Genomic DNA, 22,295 nt, shown 5'->3' on the forward strand with positions numbered 1-22,295 from the left:
CCAGGATGGGGTGACTTGACTGCCTCCCACCAGGGTCTGTTACCCAGAATCCCTTGCAAACCTAAAAAATTGTCAAAAAAAACACATTTTCCCCACATTTCTGTGGTGGAAAGTTCCAGAATCTGCGTGGATCCACAAACTTCTACCCACCCCGCGTTCCCCAATGTCTTACAAGAAAAACGGTACCTCACTTGTGTGGTTCGGCCTAGTGCCCGCGACAGGAAACGTCGCAAAACGCATCGTGGTCACACCTCAATTTCGCAGTGAAAAAGGACCCTTTTTTGGCAAAATGACTAGCTGTAGTTTTTTAACCCTAGCTCTGTGGGAACCTTGGGAAACCTAGCAAACCTATACATTTTTGAAAACTAGACACCCAGGGGAATCCAGGATGGGGTGACTTGACTGCCTCCCACCAGGGTCTGTTACCCAGAATCCCTTGCAAACCTAAAAAATTGTCCAAAAAAACACATTTTCCCCCCATTTCTGTGGTGGAAAGTTCCGGAATCTGCGTGGATCCACAAATTTCCACCCACCCCGCGTTCCCCAAAGTCTTACAAGAAAAACGGTACCTCACTTGTGTGGGTTGGCCTAGTGCCCGCAACAGGAACGGTCGCAAAACGCATCGTGGTCACACCTCAATTTCGCAGTGAAAAATGACCCTTTTTTGGCAAAATGTCTATTTGTAGTTTTTGAACCCTAGCTCTGCAGGCACCTTGGGAAACCTAGCAAACCTATACATTTTTGAAAACTAGACACCCAGGGGAATCCAGGATGGGGTGACTTGACTGCCTCCCACCAGGGTCTGTTACCCAGAATCCCTTGCAAACCTAAAAAATTGTCAAAAAAAACACATTTTCCCCACATTTCTGTCGTGAAAAGTTCCGGAATCAGCATGGATCCACAAATTTCCACACACCCCGCGTTCCCCAAAGTCTTACAAGAAAAACGGTACCTCACTTGTGTGGGTTGGCCTAGTGCCCGCGACAGGAACGGTCGCAAAACGCATCGTGGTCACACCTCAATTTCGCAGTGAAAAAGGACCCTTTTTTGGCAAAATGACTAGCTGTAGTTTTTTAACCCTAGCTCTGCAGGCACCTTGGGAAACCTAGCAAACCTATACATTTTTGAAAACTAGACACCCAGGGGAATCCAGGATGGGGTGACTTGACTGCCTCCCACTAGGGTCTGTTACCCAGAATCCCTTGCAAACCTAAAAGATTGTAAAAAAACCACATTTTCCCCACATTTCTGTCGTGAAAAGTTCCGGAATCAGCGTGGATCCACAAATTTCCACCCACCCCGCGTTCCCCAAAGTCTTACAAGAAAAAAGGTACCTCACTTGTGTAGGTCGGCCTAGTGCCCGCGACAGGAAACGGTGCAAAACGCAACGTGGTCACACCTCAATTTCGCAGTGAAAAATGACCCTTTTTTGGCAAAACGACTAGCTGTAGTTTTTGAACCCTAGCTCTGCGGGCACCTTGGGAAGCCTAGAAAACCTATACATCTTTGAAAACTAGACACCCAGGGGAATCCAGGATGGGGTGACTTAACTGCCTCCCACCAGGGTCTGTTACCCAGAATCCCTTGCAAACCTAAAAAATTGTCAAAAAAAACACATTTTCCCCACATTTCTGTCGTGAAAAGTTCCGGAATCAGTGTGGATCCATAAATTTCCACCCACCCCGCGTTCCCCAATGTCTTATGAGAAAAACGGTACCTCACTTGTGTGGGTTGGCCTAGTGCCCGCGACAGGAAACGGCGCAAAACGCAACGTGGTCACACCTCAATTTCGCAGTGAAAAATGACCCTTTTTTGGCAAAATGTCTAGCTGTAGTTTTTGAACCCTAGCTCTGCGGGCACCTTGGGAAGCCTAGCAAACCTATACATCTTTGAAAGCTAGACACCCAGGGGAATCCAGGATGGGGTGACTTGACTGCCTCCCACCAGGGTCTGTTACCCAGAATCCCTTGCAAACCTAAAAAATTGTCATAAAAAACACATTTTCCCCACATTTCTGTGGTGGAAAGTTCCAGAATCTGCGTGGATCCACAAACTTCCACCCACCCCGCGTTCCCCAATGTCTTACAAGAAAAACGGTACCTCACTTGTGTGGTTCGGCCTAGTGCCCGCGACAGGAAACGTCGCAAAACGCATCGTGGTCACACCTCAATTTCGCAGTGAAAAAGGACCCTTTTTTGGCAAAATGACTAGCTGTAGTTTTTTAACCCTAGCTCTGTGGGCACCTTGGGAAACCTAGCAAACCTATACATTTTTGAAAACTAGACACCCAGGGGAATCCAGGATGGGGTGACTTGACTGCCTCCCACCAGGGTCTGTTACCCAGAATCCCTTGCAAACCTAAAATATTGTCCAAAAAAACACATTTTCCCCCCATTTCTGTGGTGGAAAGTTCCGGAATCTGCGTGGATCCACAAATTTCCACCCACCCCGCGTTCCCCAAAGTCTTACAAGAAAAACGGTACCTCACTTGTGTGGGGTGGCCTAGTGCCCGCAACAGGAACGGTCGCAAAACGCATCGTGGTCACACCTCAATTTCGCAGTGAAAAATGACCCTTTTTTGGCAAAATGTCTATCTGTAGTTTTTGAACCCTAGCTCTGCAGGCACCTTGGGAAACCTAGCAAACCTATACATTTTTGAAAACTAGACACCCAGGGGAATCCAGGATGGGGTGACTTGACTGCCTCCCACCAGGGTCTGTTACCCAGAATCCCTTGCAAACCTAAAAAATTGTCAAAAAAAACACATTTTCCCCACATTTCTGTCGTGAAAACTTCCGGAATCAGTGTGGATCCATAAATTTCCACCCACCCCGCGTTCCCCAAAGTCTTACGAGAAAAACGGTACCTCACTTGTGTGGGTTGGCCTAGTGCCCGCGACAGGAACGGTCGAAAAAAAAAAAACGCATCGTGGTCACACCTCAATTTCGCAGTGAAAAAGGACCCTTTTTTGGCAAAATGACTAGCTGTAGTTTTTTAACCCTAGCTCTGCGGGCACCTTGGGAAACCTAGCAAACCTATACATTTTTGAAAACTAGACAATCAGGGGAATCCAGGATGGGGTGACTTGACTGCCTCCCACCAGGGTCTGTTACCCAGAATCCCTTGCAAACCTAAAAAATTGTCAAAAAAAAAACATTTTCCCCCCATTTCTGTGGTGGAAAGTTCCGGAATCTGCGTGGATCCACAAATTTCCACCCACCCCGCGTTCCCCAAAGTCTTACGAGAAAAACGATACCTCACTTGTGTGGGTCGGCCTAGTGCCCGCGACAGGAAACGGCGCAAAACGCAACGTGGTCACACCTCAATTTCGCAGTGAAAAATGACCCTTTTTTGGCAAAATGTCTAGCTGTAGTTTTTGAACCCTAGCTCTGCGGGCACCTTGGGAAGCCTAGCAAACCTATACATCTTTGAAAACTAGACACCGAGGGGAATCCAGGATGGGGTGACTTAACTGCCTCCCACCAGGGTCTGTTACCCAGAATCCCTTGCAAACCTAAAAAATTGTCAAAAAAAACACATTTTCCCCACATTTCTGTCGTGAACAGTTCCGGAATCAGCATGGATCCACAAATTTCCACACACCCCGCGTTCCCCAAAGTCTTACGAGAAAAACGGTACCTCACTTGTGTGGGTTGGCCTAGTGCCCGCGACAGGAACGGTCGCAAAACGCATCGTGGTCACACCTCAATTTCGCAGTGAAAAAGGACCCTTTTTTGGCAAAATGACTAGCTGTAGTTTTTTAACCCTAGCTCTGCAGGCACCTTGGGAAACCTAGCAAACCTATACATTTTTGAAAACTAGACACCCAGGGGAATCCAGGATGGGGTGACTTGACTGCCTCCCACCAGGGTCTGTTACCCAGAATCCCTTGCAAACCTAAAAGATTGTCAAAAAAAACACATTTTCCCCACATTTCTGTCGTGAAAAGTTCCGGAATCAGCGTGGATCCACAAATTTCCACCCACCCCGCGTTCCCCAAAGTCTTACAAGAAAAAAGGTACCTCACTTGTGTAGGTCGGCCTAGTGCCCGCGACAGGAAACGGCGCAAAACGCAACGTGGTCACACCTCAATTTCGCAGTGAAAAATGACCCTTTTTTGGCAAAACGACTAGCTGTAGTTTTTGAACCCTAGCTCTGCGGGCACCTTGGGAAGCCTAGAAAACCTATACATCTTTGAAAACTAGACACCCAGGGGAATCCAGGATGGGGTGACTTAACTGCCTCCCACCAGGGTCTGTTACCCAGAATCCCTTGCAAACCTAAAAAATTGTCAAAAAAAACACATTTTCCCCACATTTCTGTCGTGAAAAGTTCCGGAATCAGTGTGGATCCATAAATTTCCACCCACCCCGCGTTCCCCAATGTCTTACGAGAAAAACGGTACCTCACTTGTGTGGGTTGGCCTAGTGCCCGCGACAGGAAACGGCGCAAAACGCAACGTGGTCACACCTCAATTTCGCAGTGAAAAATGACCCTTTTTTGGCAAAACGACTAGCTGTAGTTTTTGAACCCTAGCTCTGCGGGCACCTTGGGAAGCCTAGAAAACCTATACATCTTTGAAAACTAGACACCCAGGGAAATCCAGGATGGGGTGACTTAACTGCCTCCCACCAGGGTCTGTTACCCAGAATCCCTTGCAAACCTAAAAAATTGTCAAAAAAAACACATTTTCCCCACATTTCTGTCGTGAAAAGTTCCGGAATCAGTGTGGATCCACAAATTTCCACCCACCCCGCATTCCCCAAAGTCTTACGAGAAAAACGGTACCTCACTTGTGTGGGTTGGCCTAGTGCCCGCGACAGGAACGGTCGCAAAACGCATCGTGGTCACACCTCAATTTTGCAGTGAAAAATGACCCTTTTTTGGCAAAATGTCTAGCTGTAGTTTTTGAACCCTAGCTCTGCAGGCACCTTGGGAAACCTAGCAAACCTGTACATTTTTGAAAACTAGACACCCAGGGGAATCCAGGATGGGGTGACTTAACTGCCTCCCACCAGGGTCTGTTACCCAGAATCCCTTGCAAACCTAAAAAATTGTCAAAAAAAACACATTTTCCCCACATTTCTGTCGTGAAAAGTTCCGGAATCAGTGTGGATCCATAAATTTCCACCCACCCCGCGTTCCCCAAAGTCTTACGAGAAAAACGGTACCTCACTTGTGTGGGTTGGCCTAGTGCCCGCGACAGGAACGGTCGCAAAACGCATCGTGGTCACACCTCAATTTCGCAGTGAAAAATGACCCTTTTTTGGCAAAATGTCTAGCTGTAGTTTTTGAACCCTAGCTCTGCAGGCACCTTGGGAAACCTAGCAAACCTATACATTTTTGAAAACTAGACACCCAGGGGAATCCAGGATGGGGTGACTTGACTGCCTCCCACCAGGGTCTGTTACCCAGAATCCCTTGCAAACCTAAAAAATTGTCAAAAAAAACACATTTTCCCCCCATTTCTGTCGTGAAAAGTTCCGGAATCAGCGTGGATCCACAAATTTCCACACACCCCGCGTTCCCCAAAGTCTTACGAGAAAAACGGTACCTCACTTGTGTGGGTTGGCCTAGTGCCCGCGACAGGAACGGTCGCAAAACGCATCGTGGTCACACCTCAATTTCGCAGTGAAAAATGACCCTTTTTTGGCAAAATGTCTAGCTGTAGTTTTTGAACCCTAGCTCTGCAGGCACCTTGGGAAACCTAGCAAACCTATACATTTTTGAAAACTAGACACCCAGGGGAATCCAGGATGGGGTGACTTGACTGCCTCCCACCAGGGTCTGTTACCCAGAATCCCTTGCAAACCTAAAAAATTGTAAAAAAAAACACATTTTCCCCCCATTTCTGTCGTGAAAAGTTCCGGAATCAGCGTGGATCCACAAATTTCCACACACCCCGCGTTCCCCAAAGTCTTACGAGAAAAACGGTACCTCACTTGTGTGGGTTGGCCTAGTGCCCGCGACAGGAACGGTCGCAAAACGCATCGTGGTCACACCTCAATTTCGCAGTGCAAAATGACCCTTTTTTGGCAAAATGTCTATCTGTAGTTTTTGAACCCTAGCTCTGCAGGCACCTTGGGAAACCTAGCAAACCTATACATTTTTGAAAACTAGACACCCAGGGGAATCCAGGATGGGGTGACTTGACTGCCTCCCACCAGGGTCTGTTACCCAGAATCCCTTGCAAACCTAAAAAATTGTCAAAAAAACCACATTTTCCCCACATTTCTGTCGTGAAAAGTTCCGGAATCAGCGTGGATCCACAAATTTCCACCCACCCCGCGTTCCCCAAAGTCTTACGAGAAAAAAGGTACCTCACTTGTGTAGGTCGGCCTAGTGCCCGCGACAGGAAACGGCGCAAAACGCAACGTGGTCACACCTCAATTTCGCAGTGAAAAATGACCCTTTTTTGGCAAAACGACTAGCTGTAGTTTTTGAACCCTAGCTTTGCAGGAACCTTGGGAAACCTAGCAAACCTATATATTTTTGAAAACTAGACACCCAGGGGAATCCAGGATGGGGTGACTTGACTGCCTCCCACCAGGGTCGTTACCCAGAATCCCTTGCAAACCTAAAAAATTGTCAAAAAAAACACATTTTCCCCCCATTTCTGTGGTGGAAAGTTCCGGAATCTGCGTGGATCCACAAATTTCCACCCACCCCGCGTTCCCCAAAGTCTTACGAGATAAACGGTACCTCACTTGTGTGGGTTGGCCTAGTGCCCGTGACAGGAACGGTCGCAAAACGCATCGTGGTCACACCTCAATTTCGCAGTGAAAAATGACCCTTTTTTGGCAAAATGTCTAGCTGTAGTTTTTGAACCCTAGCTCTGCAGGCACCTTGGGAAACCTAGCAAACCTATACATTTTTAAAAACTAGACACCCAGGGGAATCCAGGATGGGGTGACTTGACTGCCTCCCACCAGGGTCTGTTACCCAGAATCCCTTCTAAACCTAAAAAATTGTCAAAAAAAACACATTTTCCCCACATTTCTGTCGTGAAAAGTTCCGGAATCAGCGTGGATCCACAAATTTCCACCCACCCCGCGTTCCCCAAAGTCTTACGAGAAAAAAGGTACCTCACTTGTGTGGGTCGGCCTAGTGCACGCGACAGGAAACGGCGCAAAACGCAACGTGGTCACACCTCAATTTCGCAGTGAAAAATGACCCTTTTTTGGCAAAATGTCTAGCTGTAGTTTTTGAACCCTAGCTCTGCGGGCACCTTGGGAAGCCTAGCAAACCTATACATCTTTGAAAACTAGACACCCAGGGGAATCCAGGATGGGGTGACTTAACTGCCTCCCACCAGTGTCTGTTACCCAGAATCCCTTGAAACCTAAAAAATTGTCCAAAAAAAATAAATTTTCCCCACATTTCTGTCGTGGAAAGTTCCGGAATCGGCGTGGATCCACAAATTTCCACCCACCCCGCATTCCCCAACGTCTTACGAGAAAAACGGTAACTCACTTGTGTGGGTCGGCCAAGTGCACGCGACAGGAAACGGCGCAAAACGCAACGTGGTCACACCTCAATTTCGCAGTGAAAAATGACCCTTTTTTGGCAAAATGTCTAGCTGTAGTTTTTGAACCCTAGCTCTGCGGGCACCTTGGGAAGCCTAGCAAACCTATACATTTTTGAAAACTAGACACCGAGGGGAATCCAGGATGGGGTGACTTAACTGCCTCCCACCAGGGTCTGTTACCCAGAATCCCTTGCAAACCTAAAAGATTGTCAAAAAAAACACATTTTCCCCACATTTCTGTCGTGAAAAGTTCCGGAATCAGCGTGGATCCACAAATTTCCACCCACCCCGCGTTCCCCAAAGTCTTACAAGAAAAAAGGTACCTCACTTGTGTAGGTCGGCCTAGTGCCCGCGACAGGAAATGGCGCAAAACGCAACGTGGTCACACCTCAATTTCGCAGTGAAAAATGACCCTTTTTTGGCAAAACGACTAGCTGTAGTTTTTGAACCCTAGCTCTGCGGGCACCTTGGGAAGCCTAGAAAACCTATACATCTTTGAAAACTAGACACCCAGGGGAATCCAGGATGGGGTGACTTAACTGCCTCCCACCAGGGTCTGTTACCCAGAATCCCTTGCAAACCTAAAAAATTGTCAAAAAAAACACATTTTCCCCACATTTCTGTCGTGAAAAGTTCCGGAATCAGTGTGGATCCACAAATTTCCACCCACCCCGCATTCCCCAAAGTCTTACGAGAAAAACGGTACCTCACTTGTGTGGGTTGGCCTAGTGCCCGCGACAGGAACGGTCGCAAAACGCATCGTGGTCACACCTCAATTTTGCAGTGAAAAATGACCCTTTTTTGGCAAAATGTCTAGCTGTAGTTTTTGAACCCTAGCTCTGCAGGCACCTTGGGAAACCTAGCAAACCTGTACATTTTTGAAAACTAGACACCCAGGGGAATCCAGGATGGGGTGACTTAACTGCCTCCCACCAGGGTCTGTTACCCAGAATCCCTTGCAAACCTAAAAAATTGTCAAAAAAAACACATTTTCCCCACATTTCTGTCGTGAAAAGTTCCGGAATCAGTGTGGATCCATAAATTTCCACCCACCCCGCGTTCCCCAAAGTCTTACGAGAAAAACGGTACCACACTTGTGTGGGTTGGCCTAGTGCCCGCGACAGGAACGGTCGCAAAACGCATCGTGGTCACACCTCAATTTCGCAGTGAAAAATGACCCTTTTTTGGCAAAATGTCTAGCTGTAGTTTTTGAACCCTAGCTCTGCAGGCACCTTGGGAAACCTAGCAAACCTGTACATTTTTGAAAACTAGACACCCAGGGGAATCCAGGATGGGGTGACTTGACTGCCTCCCACCAGGGTCGTTACCCAGAATCCCTTGCAAACCTAAAAAATTGTCAAAAAAAACACATTTTCCCCCCATTTCTGTGGTGGAAAGTTCCGGAATCTGCGTGGATCCACAAATTTCCACCCACCCCGCGTTCCCCAAAGTCTTACGAGATAAACGGTACCTCACTTGTGTGGGTTGGCCTAGTGCCCGTGACAGGAACGGTCGCAAAACGCATCGTGGTCACACCTCAATTTCGCAGTGAAAAATGACCCTTTTTTGGCAAAATGTCTAGCTGTAGTTTTTGAACCCTAGCTCTGCAGGCACCTTGGGAAACCTAGCAAACCTATACATTTTTAAAAACTAGACACCCAGGGGAATCCAGGATGGGGTGACTTGACTGCCTCCCACCAGGGTCTGTTACCCAGAATCCCTTCTAAACCTAAAAAATTGTCAAAAAAAACACATTTTCCCCACATTTCTGTCGTGAAAAGTTCCGGAATCAGCGTGGATCCACAAATTTCCACCCACCCCGCGTTCCCCAAAGTCTTACGAGAAAAAAGGTACCTCACTTGTGTGGGTCGGCCTAGTGCACGCGACAGGAAACGGCGCAAAACGCAACGTGGTCACACCTCAATTTCGCAGTGAAAAATGACCCTTTTTTGGCAAAACGACTAGCTGTAGTTTTTGAACCCTAGCTCTGCGGGCACCTTGGGAAGTGTTAGAGGCGGGAGTCTCTGGTTGGCGCAAGGTTGCCCTTGTGTCAAGCAGGAACCCTCTCCTCCACGTCAGGGCGCAGGATAACCCCTCGCGAATGACCCTTGCTCACCCTCTAGGTGCGTGGCGTGAGCAGCCAAGGCGATTCCTCAGGCGTTGTTGGTTAAGCACTTACAATCGTACACACAGTAAATACATCAATCCCCCCAGAAACGGACACCAGACTTGGATATATATAAAAATACGCTTCTTTATGCAAAAATAAGGTATATATATCTCATCAGACTTATCACAAGACCAATAACGTTTTCGCTAGGCCACCAGGTTATACAGCAGGCAAATGTTCTTGGTTCGTAGTTTCAAATGGAGACCTTGTAGTCTCTTGCAAATGTTACTTGTGGTTCCAGTACTCACAGAGATCGACTCCTGCGAACGGGGAAATAAGGCGTTGCGGGCCCCGAGCCCGATGCTGGAACTTCTTTCGTGATGTGGAGAGTCAGCACAGGTCGGTGCGACTCTCGGCTTGGGAAGTGTTCTTGGGTCCTCAATCAGCAGGTGTAGGCACGTAGGCAGGCGCGGCCAGCGACCCTTTAGCACGGCGGTGCAAGAGGGTCTCCACAGCGGGGGCGGCGCGGCCAGAGATGTCCGGGGATAGCGAAGCGGGGTCGCAGGGCACGGTCAGTGCAGCTGGATGACCCGGCGTAGATCACAGTCGTCGGACGGCTTCCGGCAGGAGGGGTGATAGCGCGTTCAGCGCGCTCCAGTAGCAGGCGGTGACAGGGATGCAGGCGACCTGGCCCGGGGACAGAGAGCGGCTCGGGACGGAGCGGGGCTCTCACGGGTTTGAGGCAGGCGAGCTTCTGAGTGTCACGGCCCTAGGAGGGGCGATGAGGGGCGCAGTCTCTTTTCCAGCGGGATGCCCACACGGCTCGAATTGGAGGATGAGCAAGAAGCACAGAGAACCCACTGGTCCTGGGGTTCAGTTCAGGGGGCAAGCTCAGATCAAGCCCTCGGAGAATGTTCAAGCACAAAGTAGCAAAGTCTCTTCAGTAAGTCTCTTCCTCTCCTTTCTCAGCAAGGCAAGCAGCAGGCCAGCTCCTCCAGCGTCTTCTTCTCCTTCTAGTCGGGCAGAGGTTCTTTGTGGTAAACAGGATTCTGATTTCTTAGGAGCCAGGCTCCTACTTTTATACCATGATTCTTTTGTTCTTTAGCGCCAGGGGGCCTAGGCCTGGCTCAGTCCAGTTCTGGAGCACTTTGTTATGGTGACTCTGCTCTTTCCTTTCAGCAGCAGGGCAGAGACATCAGCCGCCCCACAGGGGGTGGCGCCGGCTTTGTGGTGGCAGAGCACAGGTCTATTCAAGAGTCAAGGTGTACTCCTCCCACCCATCCAGGTGTAATCTCTCTACCCACCACCTGGCAGCCAACCTGTCTCTGGGGATCCCCCCACCCTGCTCCTTACTGTTGCTGGGCAGAACACACACACATACAGCAGAGGCGGACTGAGATGGTCAGGTCAGTAAATACTAACTTTCTAAAAGTAGTATTTACAAACCCAGGATATTAAAATAAACTTGACTACAAGAAGTATTTTATCATCCTGAGTTCAGGCATACTAAACTTGACACTTCTACCATGCTCTCTGAGTCCACTGGGGTCACAGCGTTGGCGTGATCCCAGCAGCCCATTCTGGCCTATGGAGAGCAGGTAGCCTTCAATAGTGAAAAACGACAAGGGCTGTAATTCACTACTAAGACATGCCACACACATCAGGGCATGTCCTACCTTATGCCCACAATGCACCCTGCCCGTGGGCCTACCAGAGGGGTGGCTAATATGTAGGTAAGGGAAGGTTTAGGGACTGGCAAGTGGGGGCACTTGCGCAGTCAGCGCGACGGTCCCGGACCGCGCACAGGGTCTGCGGTGGCAGACCCTAGACACACTTTACAAGGCCGCTTCCGTGGGTGGCGCAACCAGCGCTGCAAGCCCACCAGCAGCATTGGCATTCACGGGCCCTGGCACCCCTGGTGCACTTTACTGGGGACTGACAGTGAATCCAATAAACCAATCGGGTACATCAATTACAGGTATACTTTACTTAGGGAGCACTTGCACTGCGGTACGGATTAGCCGTGGCGCAGTGCCCTGAGCGGACAACACCAGCAAAACAATCGAGGCACACCATCAAAAAGTGGAAGGGGAACTCACGCCAAGGTGCCAGGTCTAACACGTGTCCCCTCCAGCTGAAATGTGGGGAGAACTACCCTTGCCCAGGGGGTTCCTCGTCACTAAGGCGGAAATACCTGGACAGACCGTCAGCGTTGGCGTGATCTGTACCAGGACGGTGTTCCACCGTAAAGTCCATACCCTGTAGGGAGATGGACCACCTCAACAGCTTCGGGTTTTCACCCCTCATTTGCATCAACCATCTGAGGGGCCTGTGGTCCGTCTGAACCCGGAAGTGAGACCCAAACAAGTAGGGTCTTAGCTTCTTCAGCGCCCAGACCACAGCAAATGCTTCTCGCTCAATTGCACTCCACCTACTTTCCCGTGGAAGTAACCTCCTACTGATGAAGGCTACGGGTTGGTCCCAGCCCCCCTCAGTCATCTGTGAGAGAACAGCCCCCACACCATGCTCTGAAGCGTCTGTCTGGACTAGGAATTCCTTGGAGAAGTCAGGGGCCAAGAGCACGGGCGCCGTGCACATGGCAGTCTTCAGGGTGTCGAAAGCTTTCTGACAGGTGTCAGTCCAAATCACGTTCCTGGGCTGCTTCTTAGAAGTCAGCTCTGTCAAGGGGGCAACGATCGTTCCATAGCCCTTGACAAACCTCCTGTAGTACCCAGTGAGCCCCAGGAAGGCCCTCACTGCGGTCTGCGTCTTGGGGGGTTCCCAAGCCAGGATGGTCTCAATTTTGGGTTGCAAGGGTGCCACCTTGCCACTCCCCACTTGGTGTCCCAAGTACACCACGGAACCCTGCCCGATCTGGCACTTGCTTGCCTTGATCGTGAGGCCTGCTCGGCGCAGCGCCATCAACACTTCCCAGAGGTGGCGCAGGTGTTCAGGCCAGGTGGCACTGAACACTGCGATGTCATCCAGGTAGGCGGCACTGAACGCATCCAGCCCAACCAGTACCTGGTTGACCAACCTCTGAAAGGTGGCAGGGGCATTCTTCATCCCAAATGGCATGACTCGGAACTGGAAGTGCCCATCTGGTGTAGAGAATGCTGACCTCTCTTTGGCCCCATCGGTCAAGGCGATCTGCCAGTACCCAGACGTTAAATCAAACGTACTGAGGAACCGGGCAGCCCCCAGCCGATCAATGAGCTCATCAGCTCTGGGGATGGGGTGCGCGTCAGTCTTCGTGACTGAATTGAGTCCTCTGTAGTCCACACAGAACCGGAGTTCAGGTGTGGCTCCCGGCGCAGCAGCTTTGGGGACCAAGACCACGGGGCTGGACCAAGGACTGCTGGAGGACTCAACCACCCCTAGCGCAAGCATTTTGGAGACCTCCTCCTTGATGCAAGCTCTGACCCTGTCAGTTACCCTGTAAGCCTTGTGCTTCACAGGTAAGCTGTCTCCTGTGTCCACATCATGGACGCACCAATCTGTGACACCAGGAACCAGGGAGAATCGGTCGGAAAATTGTCCCAGCAAGTGGCGGCAATCTTCCTGTTGTTCGGGCGTCAGGGTGGGTGAGAGGTTAACTCCATCCACTGACCCATCTTTCTCAGAGGCCACTAAGAGGTCAGGAAGAGGCTCGGTCTCCTCTTCCATTCCATCATCAGTGGCCAGCAGCATGCCCACTTCGGTCCTCTCTAAGTGGGGCTTAAGGCGGTTAACATGTAGGACCCTCAAAGGGTTCCTGGGAGTCTGCATGTCCACCAAGTAGGTGATAGGACTTTTGCGCTCCACAACCTCAAATGGACCTGTCCACTTATCCTGAAGTGCACACGGCTCCACTGGGGCCAAGACCCACACCTTTTGTCCAGGTTGAAGCTCTACCAGAGTGGCATTCCGGTCGTACCACCGCTTCATCTCCTCCTGGCTGGCTTCCAGATTTGCCTCAGCAAGTTGCCTGAAACGCCGAGTCTGGTTTCGGAAGGCCAGCATGTAACTATATACATTCTGGGGAGGTTTCCTGGGAGATTGCTCCCAGCCTTCCTTTACCAAACTCAGAGGTCCTCTTACCGGGTGACCATACAGAAGCTCAAAGGGGCTGAATCCTAGGGACTTCTGTGGCACCTCTCGGTAAGCGAAGAGCAGGCATGGCAAGAGGACGTCCCACTTACGCCTCATTGGACCGTCCAGGCCCATGATCATGCCTTTGAGGGTTCGGTTGAATCTCTCAACCAACCCATTTCCTTGGGGATGGTAAGGAGTGGTGAACTTGTACGTTACCCCACACTCCTTCCACAGGGATTTCATATATGTGGATATGAAATTGGTCCCCCTGTCGCTCACCACCTCTAGAGGGAATCCCACTCGGGAGAAAATTCCCATCAGTGCCCGTCCCACCACGGGGGCCGTCACTGTCCTCAGAGGGATGGCTTCAGGGTACCGGGTGGCATGGTCCACCAAGACCAGGATGAACCTGTTGCCCAGGGCTGTCTTGGGGTCCAGAGGCCCCACAATGTCAATACCCACTCGTTGGAATGGCGTACCGACCACAGGGAAAGGTTGCAGAGGAGCCTTGTGCTTCCCTCCGCTCTTACCACTTGCCTGGCAAGTCTGACAGGTTCTGCAGTAGGAATCGGAATTCTTATGCATTTGGGGCCAGTAAAAGTGGGTGACAAGCCTGTCATAGGTCTTGTCCATCCCCAAATGTCCTGCTAACGGCACATCGTGAGCCAGCCCCAGTAGGAAGGTTCTGAACTTCTGGGGTACCACCAGCACACGGGCTGACCCAGGTTCAGCAGCCTTAGGCTCGGAATACAGGAGGTCACTCTCCCAGTACACGTAGTGTGTTTTGGCCTGAACACCATTGGCCTGGTCTGCAGCCTGTTGCCGCATACCTACGAGAGAAGGGCATTCTTTCTGCTCCCTGCAGAATTCCTCCCTGGAGGGACCTCCTTCTTGCTGCCAATGGGTCAGCTCAGGCAGATCTCCCAGTTCGGCAATCTGTTCCCCGGTAGGCTCCAGAGCATCCCCCTCAGGGTCTACTTCCTCCTGGGCCGTGGGAACTTCGGGGGCCGGTTTCCCGCGCCTCCTGCGCCTTCTCCCTAAGGCCGGTTCCTGGACCTCTCCCTCAGGCTCCAGGACCCTCTCAACACCCCTACTGGCTGCCATGGACCGGGTGGTCACGCACGCCCAGTCGGGTAGACCCACCATCCTCAGATGCGTGGTCTTCTCCACCTTTTCCCAAGGGGAACTCTCCAGGTCGTTCCCTAGCAGACAGTCTACAGGCATGTCAGTTCTCACAGCGACTTGTAGAGTACCAGAGACCTCCCCCCACTCAAAGGGAACTTGAGCCATTGGACAACGACTCTCTACGTTGTCAGCATTGACAACCCTACAGTAGGCATTGGGTACAATTTGCTCTTGAGACACCAGGTGTTGCCTCACCGAGGTCACGCTGGCTCCTGTATCTCTAAGAGCCTCCACCCTCCTTCCATTGATGGTCACCACTTGCCCATATTTCTTAGTGTTAGAGGGCAGGTAGGTTACAGGGACCATCTCACTGTCTCCTAGCGAGACTAGGGTCATCTGCCCGGGACCCCCACCCTCCTGGGCTGCTACTTCCTCCCCAAAGTTAACACTAGCTACTTGCCGGGGTGGAGCACCAGTGGGTGCGGTCTTACCAAACAGGCGACACTTAGGATCAGAGGCAATGTGACCCGGATCACCACACTTATAACAATTGAAGGGCCCCTTTGGAACAGGTCTACCTGTCGGGGCCCCGTTCTGCTGCGGGGGTGGGGGAGGCTGAGAACCCTTCTGCTGGTTCCCTTGGGAATTACTTTGGGGGCCTTTTTGGAACCCCTTCTGTTTACCCTTGTCCCCCCCACTCTTCTGCTGGGGACCCTGCCCACCTTTGGCGGAGTCTCCCACTGGACCCTTGTGGACCCTGGTGCTGAGCCAGCGGTCCGCCTCCTCAGCAAGCTTCCTCGGGTTGGACAGCTTGCTATCAATCAGGTGCTGGCGTAGCTCAGGAAAACATTGACTGGACAAGTGCTCCCATGCAATTAAATCAAGCAGCCCTTGATAATCATTCACTTTGCTACCCTTCACCCAACCATCCAGCGCTCTGCAGAAAAAGGTCACATATTCCACATACGTACTCTCAGGGATCTTCTTCGTCTCCCTGAACCGCTGTCTATATAGCTCCGGAGTTAACCCATACCTGGTCATTAAAGCTTCCTTCATATGGGGGTATGAGGTTTGGAGATCGAAGGGTAAATCTAACAGTGTGTCACGCCCTTCAGCAAGGAACCTTCCCCACAACCCCGCTCCCCAGTCTTTCTCAGGGACCCGGTGTGAGGACATGGCCACCTCGTAGGCTCTAAACCACTGCCCTATGTCATCCTTTCTAAAATACTCCTTTACTACATCTTTGGGGATGTACACCTTGGACTCTACCTGCGCTGGTGGAGTGCTGCCACCAGAAGGAGCGGTGTCCAAACTTTTCGCCTTCAGCTCCAACTCCTTCAATCTGATATCATGATCCATTTGGCGTTGTTGTGCCTCCAGGGCCAACTTCTGCTTCTCCATTTCCATTTGTCCTGCCAACTTTGCCATCTCCATTGCATGCGCCCTGTCTGCTGCCCTGTCTGCCAGCTCCTCTGGCGACCGGACTCTGCTGGGCTCCTCAAGGTTGTCGGGTGGAACGATGTCCCCCGCATTCCGTAGGTCTCGTGACTCCTTCCAGGCTCTCAACGCCTTGGTGTACTGGGTCTTCCTCTTGCATCCAGCATGGGGGACTCTGAATTGTACACTGTAGCCTTTCAATTGCTCCATCGTGTAGCCTTCCAGTCTCTCCCAATCCACCTCATCGATTCCAGAAATCACAGAGAGTGCTCTCCCAGCGGAGTGTGAGCCAGGCATGGTTGCAGTAATGGCAGATGTCTCAACAAAGTTCAACAATTACAAACCTGTGGCTGCGTTATTTGGTCTGCTCTCACTATCTGGTGATTAATAATTCACTGTATGCAAATTACAAGTGCAAATCCGAAATCCCAACCGCTGCCAACAATGTTAGAGGCGGGAGTCTCTGGTTGGCGCAAGGTTGCCCTTGTGTCAAGCAGGAACCCTCTCCTCCACGTCAGGGCGCAGGATAACCCCTCGCGAATGACCCTTGCTCACCCTCTAGGTGCGTGGCGTGAGCAGCCAAGGCGATTCCTCAGGCGTTGTTGGTTAAGCACTTACAATCGTACACACAGTAAATACATCAATCCCCCCAGAAACGGACACCAGACTTGGATATATATAAAAATACGCTTCTTTATGCAAAAATAAGGTATATATATCTCATCAGACTTATCACAAGACCAATAACGTTTTCGCTAGGCCACCAGGTTATACAGCAGGCAAATGTTCTTGGTTCGTAGTTTCAAATGGAGACCTTGTAGTCTCTTGCAAATGTTACTTGTGGTTCCAGTACTCACAGAGATCGACTCCTGCGAACGGGGAAATAAGGCGTTGCGGGCCCCGAGCCCGATGCTGGAACTTCTTTCGTGATGTGGAGAGTCAGCACAGGTCGGTGCGACTCTCGGCTTGGGAAGTGTTCTTGGGTCCTCAATCAGCAGGTGTAGGCACGTAGGCAGGCGCGGCCAGCGACCCTTTAGCACGGCGGTGCAAGAGGGTCTCCACAGCGGGGGCGGCGCGGCCAGAGATGTCCGGGGATAGCGAAGCGGGGTCGCAGGGCACGGTCAGTGCAGCTGGATGACCCGGCGTAGATCACAGTCGTCGGACGGCTTCCGGCAGGAGGGGTGATAGCGCGTTCAGCGCGCTCCAGTAGCAGGCGGTGACAGGGATGCAGGCGACCTGGCCCGGGGACAGAGAGCGGCTCGGGACGGAGCGGGGCTCTCACGGGTTTGAGGCAGGCGAGCTTCTGAGTGTCACGGCCCTAGGAGGGGCGATGAGGGGCGCAGTCTCTTTTCCAGCGGGATGCCCACACGGCTCGAATTGGAGGATGAGCAAGAAGCACAGAGAACCCACTGGTCCTGGGGTTCAGTTCAGGGGGCAAGCTCAGATCAAGCCCTCGGAGAATGTTCAAGCACAAAGTAGCAAAGTCTCTTCAGTAAGTCTCTTCCTCTCCTTTCTCAGCAAGGCAAGCAGCAGGCCAGCTCCTCCAGCGTCTTCTTCTCCTTCTAGTCGGGCAGAGGTTCTTTGTGGTAAACAGGATTCTGATTTCTTAGGAGCCAGGCTCCTACTTTTATACCATGATTCTTTTGTTCTTTAGCGCCAGGGGGCCTAGGCCTGGCTCAGTCCAGTTCTGGAGCACTTTGTTATGGTGACTCTGCTCTTTCCTTTCAGCAGCAGGGCAGAGACATCAGCCGCCCCACAGGGGGTGGCGCCGGCTTTGTGGTGGCAGAGCACAGGTCTATTCAAGAGTCAAGGTGTACTCCTCCCACCCATCCAGGTGTAATCTCTCTACCCACCACCTGGCAGCCAACCTGTCTCTGGGGATCCCCCCACCCTGCTCCTTACTGTTGCTGGGCAGAACACACACACATACAGCAGAGGCGGACTGAGATGGTCAGGTCAGTAAATACTAACTTTCTAAAAGTAGTATTTACAAACCCAGGATATTAAAATAAACTTGACTACAAGAAGTATTTTATCATCCTGAGTTCAGGCATACTAAACTTGACACTTCTACCATGCTCTCTGAGTCCACTGGGGTCACAGCGTTGGCGTGATCCCAGCAGCCCATTCTGGCCTATGGAGAGCAGGTAGCCTTCAATAGTGAAAAACGACAAGGGCTGTAATTCACTACTAAGACATGCCACACACATCAGGGCATGTCCTACCTTATGCCCACAATGCACCCTGCCCGTGGGCCTACCAGAGGGGTGGCTAATATGTAGGTAAGGGAAGGTTTAGGGACTGGCAAGTGGGGGCACTTGCGCAGTCAGCGCGACGGTCCCGGACCGCGCACAGGGTCTGCGGTGGCAGACCCTAGACACACTTTACAAGGCCGCTTCCGTGGGTGGCGCAACCAGCGCTGCAAGCCCACCAGCAGCATTGGCATTCACGGGCCCTGGCACCCCTGGTGCACTTTACTGGGGACTGACAGTGAATCCAATAAACCAATCGGGTACATCAATTACAGGTATACTTTACTTAGGGAGCACTTGCACTGCGGTACGGATTAGCCGTGGCGCAGTGCCCTGAGCGGACAACACCAGCAAAACAATCGAGGCACACCATCAAAAAGTGGAAGGGGAACTCACGCCAAGGTGCCAGGTCTAACAGGAAGCCTAGAAAACCTATACATCTTTGAAAACTAGACACCCAGGGGAATCCAGGATGGGGTGACTTAACTGCCTCCCACCAGGGTCTGTTACCCAGAATCCCTTGCAAACCTAAAAAATTGTCAAAAAAAACACATTTTCCCCACATTTCTGTTGTGAAAAGTTCCGGAATCAGTGTGGATCCACAAATTTCCACCCACCCCGCATTCCCCAAAGTCTTACGAGAAAAACGGTACCTCACTTGTGTGGGTTGGCCTAGTGCCCGCGACAGGAACGGTCGCAAAACGCATCGTGGTCACACCTCAATTTTGCAGTGAAAAATGACCCTTTTTTGGCAAAATGTCTAGCTGTAGTTTTTGAACCCTAGCTCTGCAGGCACCTTGGGAAACCTAGCAAACCTGTACATTTTTGAAAACTAGACACCCAGGGGAATCCAGGATGGGGTGACTTAACTGCCTCCCACCAGGGTCTGTTACCCAGAATCCCTTGCAAACCTAAAAAATTGTCAAAAAAAACACATTTTCCCCACATTTCTGTCGTGAAAAGTTCCGGAATCAGTGTGGATCCATAAATTTCCACCCACCCCGCGTTCCCCAAAGTCTTACGAGAAAAACGGTACCACACTTGTGTGGGTTGGCCTAGTGCCCGCGACAGGAACGGTCGCAAAACGCATCGTGGTCACACCTCAATTTCGCAGTGAAAAATGACCCTTTTTTGGCAAAATGTCTAGCTGTAGTTTTTGAACCCTAGCTCTGCAGGCACCTTGGGAAACCTAGCAAACCTGTACATTTTTGAAAACTAGACACCCAGGGGAATCCAGGATGGGGTGACTTGACTGCCTCCCACCAGGGTCGTTACCCAGAATCCCTTGCAAACCTAAAAAATTGTCCAAAAAAACACATTTTCCCCCCATTTCTGTGGTGGAAAGTTCCGGAATCTGCGTGGATCCACAAATTTCCACCCACCCCGCGTTCCCCAAAGTCTTACGAGATAAACGGTACCTCACTTGTGTGGGTTGGCCTAGTGCCCGTGACAGGAACGGTCGCAAAACGCATCGTGGTCACACCTCAATTTCGCAGTGAAAAATGACCCTTTTTTGGCAAAATGTCTAGCTGTAGTTTTTGAACCCTAGCTCTGCAGGCACCTTGGGAAACCTAGCAAACCTATACATTTTTAAAAACTAGACACCCAGGGGAATCCAGGATGGGGTGACTTGACTGCCTCCCACCAGGGTCTGTTACCCAGAATCCCTTCTAAACCTAAAAAATTGTCAAAAAAAACACATTTTCCCCACATTTCTGTCGTGAAAAGTTCCGGAATCAGCGTGGATCCACAAATTTCCACCCACCCCGCGTTCCCCAAAGTCTTACGAGAAAAAAGGTACCTCACTTGTGTGGGTCGGCCTAGTGCACGCGACAGGAAACGGCGCAAAACGCAACGTGGTCACACCTCAATTTCGCAGTGAAAAATGACCCTTTTTTGGCAAAATGTCTAGCTGTAGTTTTTGAACCCTAGCTCTGCAGGCACCTTGGGAAACCTAGCAAACCTATACATTTTTAAAAACTAGACACCCAGGGGAATCCAGGATGGGGTGACTTGACTGCCTCCCACCAGGGTCTGTTACCCAGAATCCCTTCTAAACCTAAACAATTGTCAAAAAAAACACATTTTCCCCACATTTCTGTCGTGAAAAGTTCCGGAATCAGCGTGGATCCACAAATTTCCACCCACCCCGCGTTCCCCAAAGTCTTACGAGAAAAAAGGTACCTCACTTGTGTGGGTCGGCCTAGTGCACGCGACAGGAAACGGCGCAAAACGCAACATGGTCACACCTCAATTTCGCAGTGAAAAATGACCCTTTTTTGGCAAAATGTCTAGCTGTAGTTTTTGAACCCTAGCTCTGCGGGCACCTTGGGAAGCCTAGCAAACCTATACATCTTTGAAAACTAGACACCCAGGGGAATCCAGGATGGGGTGACTTAACTGCCTCCCACCAGTGTCTGTTACCCAGAATCCCTTGAAACCTAAAAAATTGTCAAAAAAAACACATTTTCCCCACATTTCTGTCGTGAAAAGTTCCGGAATCAGTGTGGATCCACAAATTTCCACCCACCCCGCATTCCCCAAAGTCTTACGAGAAAAACGGTAACTCACTTGTGTGGGTCGGCCTAGTGCACGCGACAGGAAACGGCGCAAAACGCATCGTGGTCACACCTCAATTTCGCAGTGAAAAATGACCCTTTTTTGGCAAAACGACTAGCTGTAGTTTTTGAACCCTAGCTCTGCAGGCACCTTGGGAAACCTAGCAAACCTATACATTTTTTAAAGCTAGACACGAAGGGGAATCCAGGATGGGGTGACTTGACTGCCTCCCACCAGGGTCTGTTACCCAGAATCCCTTGCAAACCTAAAAGATTGTCAAAAAAAAACACATTTTCCCCACATTTCTGTGGTGGAAAGTTCCAGAATCTGCGTGGATCCACAAACTTCCACCCACCCCGCGTTCCCCACAGTCTTACAAGAAAAACGGTACCTCACTTGTGTGGGTCGGCCTAGTGCCCGTTACAGGAAACGGCGTAAAACGCAACGTGGTCACACCTCAATTTCGCAGTGAAAAATGACCCTTTTTGGCAAAATAACTAGCTGTAGTTTTTTAACCCTAGCTCTGCGGGCACCTTAGGAAACTTCGCAAACCTATACATTTTCGAAAACTAGACACCCAGGGGAATCCAGGATTGGGTGACTTGACTGCCTCCCACCAGGGTCTGTTACCAAGAATCCCTTGCAAACCTAAAAAACTGTCAAAAAAACCACATTTTCACCACATTTCTGTGGTGGAAAGTTCCGGAATCTGCGTGGATCCACAAATTTCCACCCACCCCGCGTTCCCCAAAGTCTTACGAGAAAAAAGGTACCTCACTTGTGTGGGTCGGCCTAGTGCCCGCGACAGGAAACGGCGCAAAACGCAACGTGGTCACACCTCAATTTCGCAGTGAAAAATGACCCTCTTTTGGCAAAATGTCTAGCTGTAGTTTTTGAACCCTAGCTCTGCGGGCACCTTGGGAAGCCTAGCAAACCTATACATCTTTGAAAACTAGACACCCAGGGGAATCCAGGATGGGGTGAGTTGACTGCCTCCCACCAGGGTCTGTTACCCAGAATCCCTTGCAAACCTAAAAAATTGTCAAAAAAAACACATTTCCCCCCCATTTCTGTGGTGGAAAGTTCCGGAATCTGCGTGGATCCACAAATTTCCACCCACCCCGCGTTCCCCAAAGTCTTACAAGAAAAAAGGTACCTCACTTGTGTGGGTCGGCCTAGTGCCCGCAACAGGAAACGGCACAAAACGCAA

The sequence above is a fragment of the Triturus cristatus genome, chromosome 8 (assembly GCF_964204655.1).
Source record: "Triturus cristatus chromosome 8, aTriCri1.1, whole genome shotgun sequence".
Taxonomy (NCBI): Eukaryota; Metazoa; Chordata; class Amphibia; order Caudata; family Salamandridae; genus Triturus; species Triturus cristatus.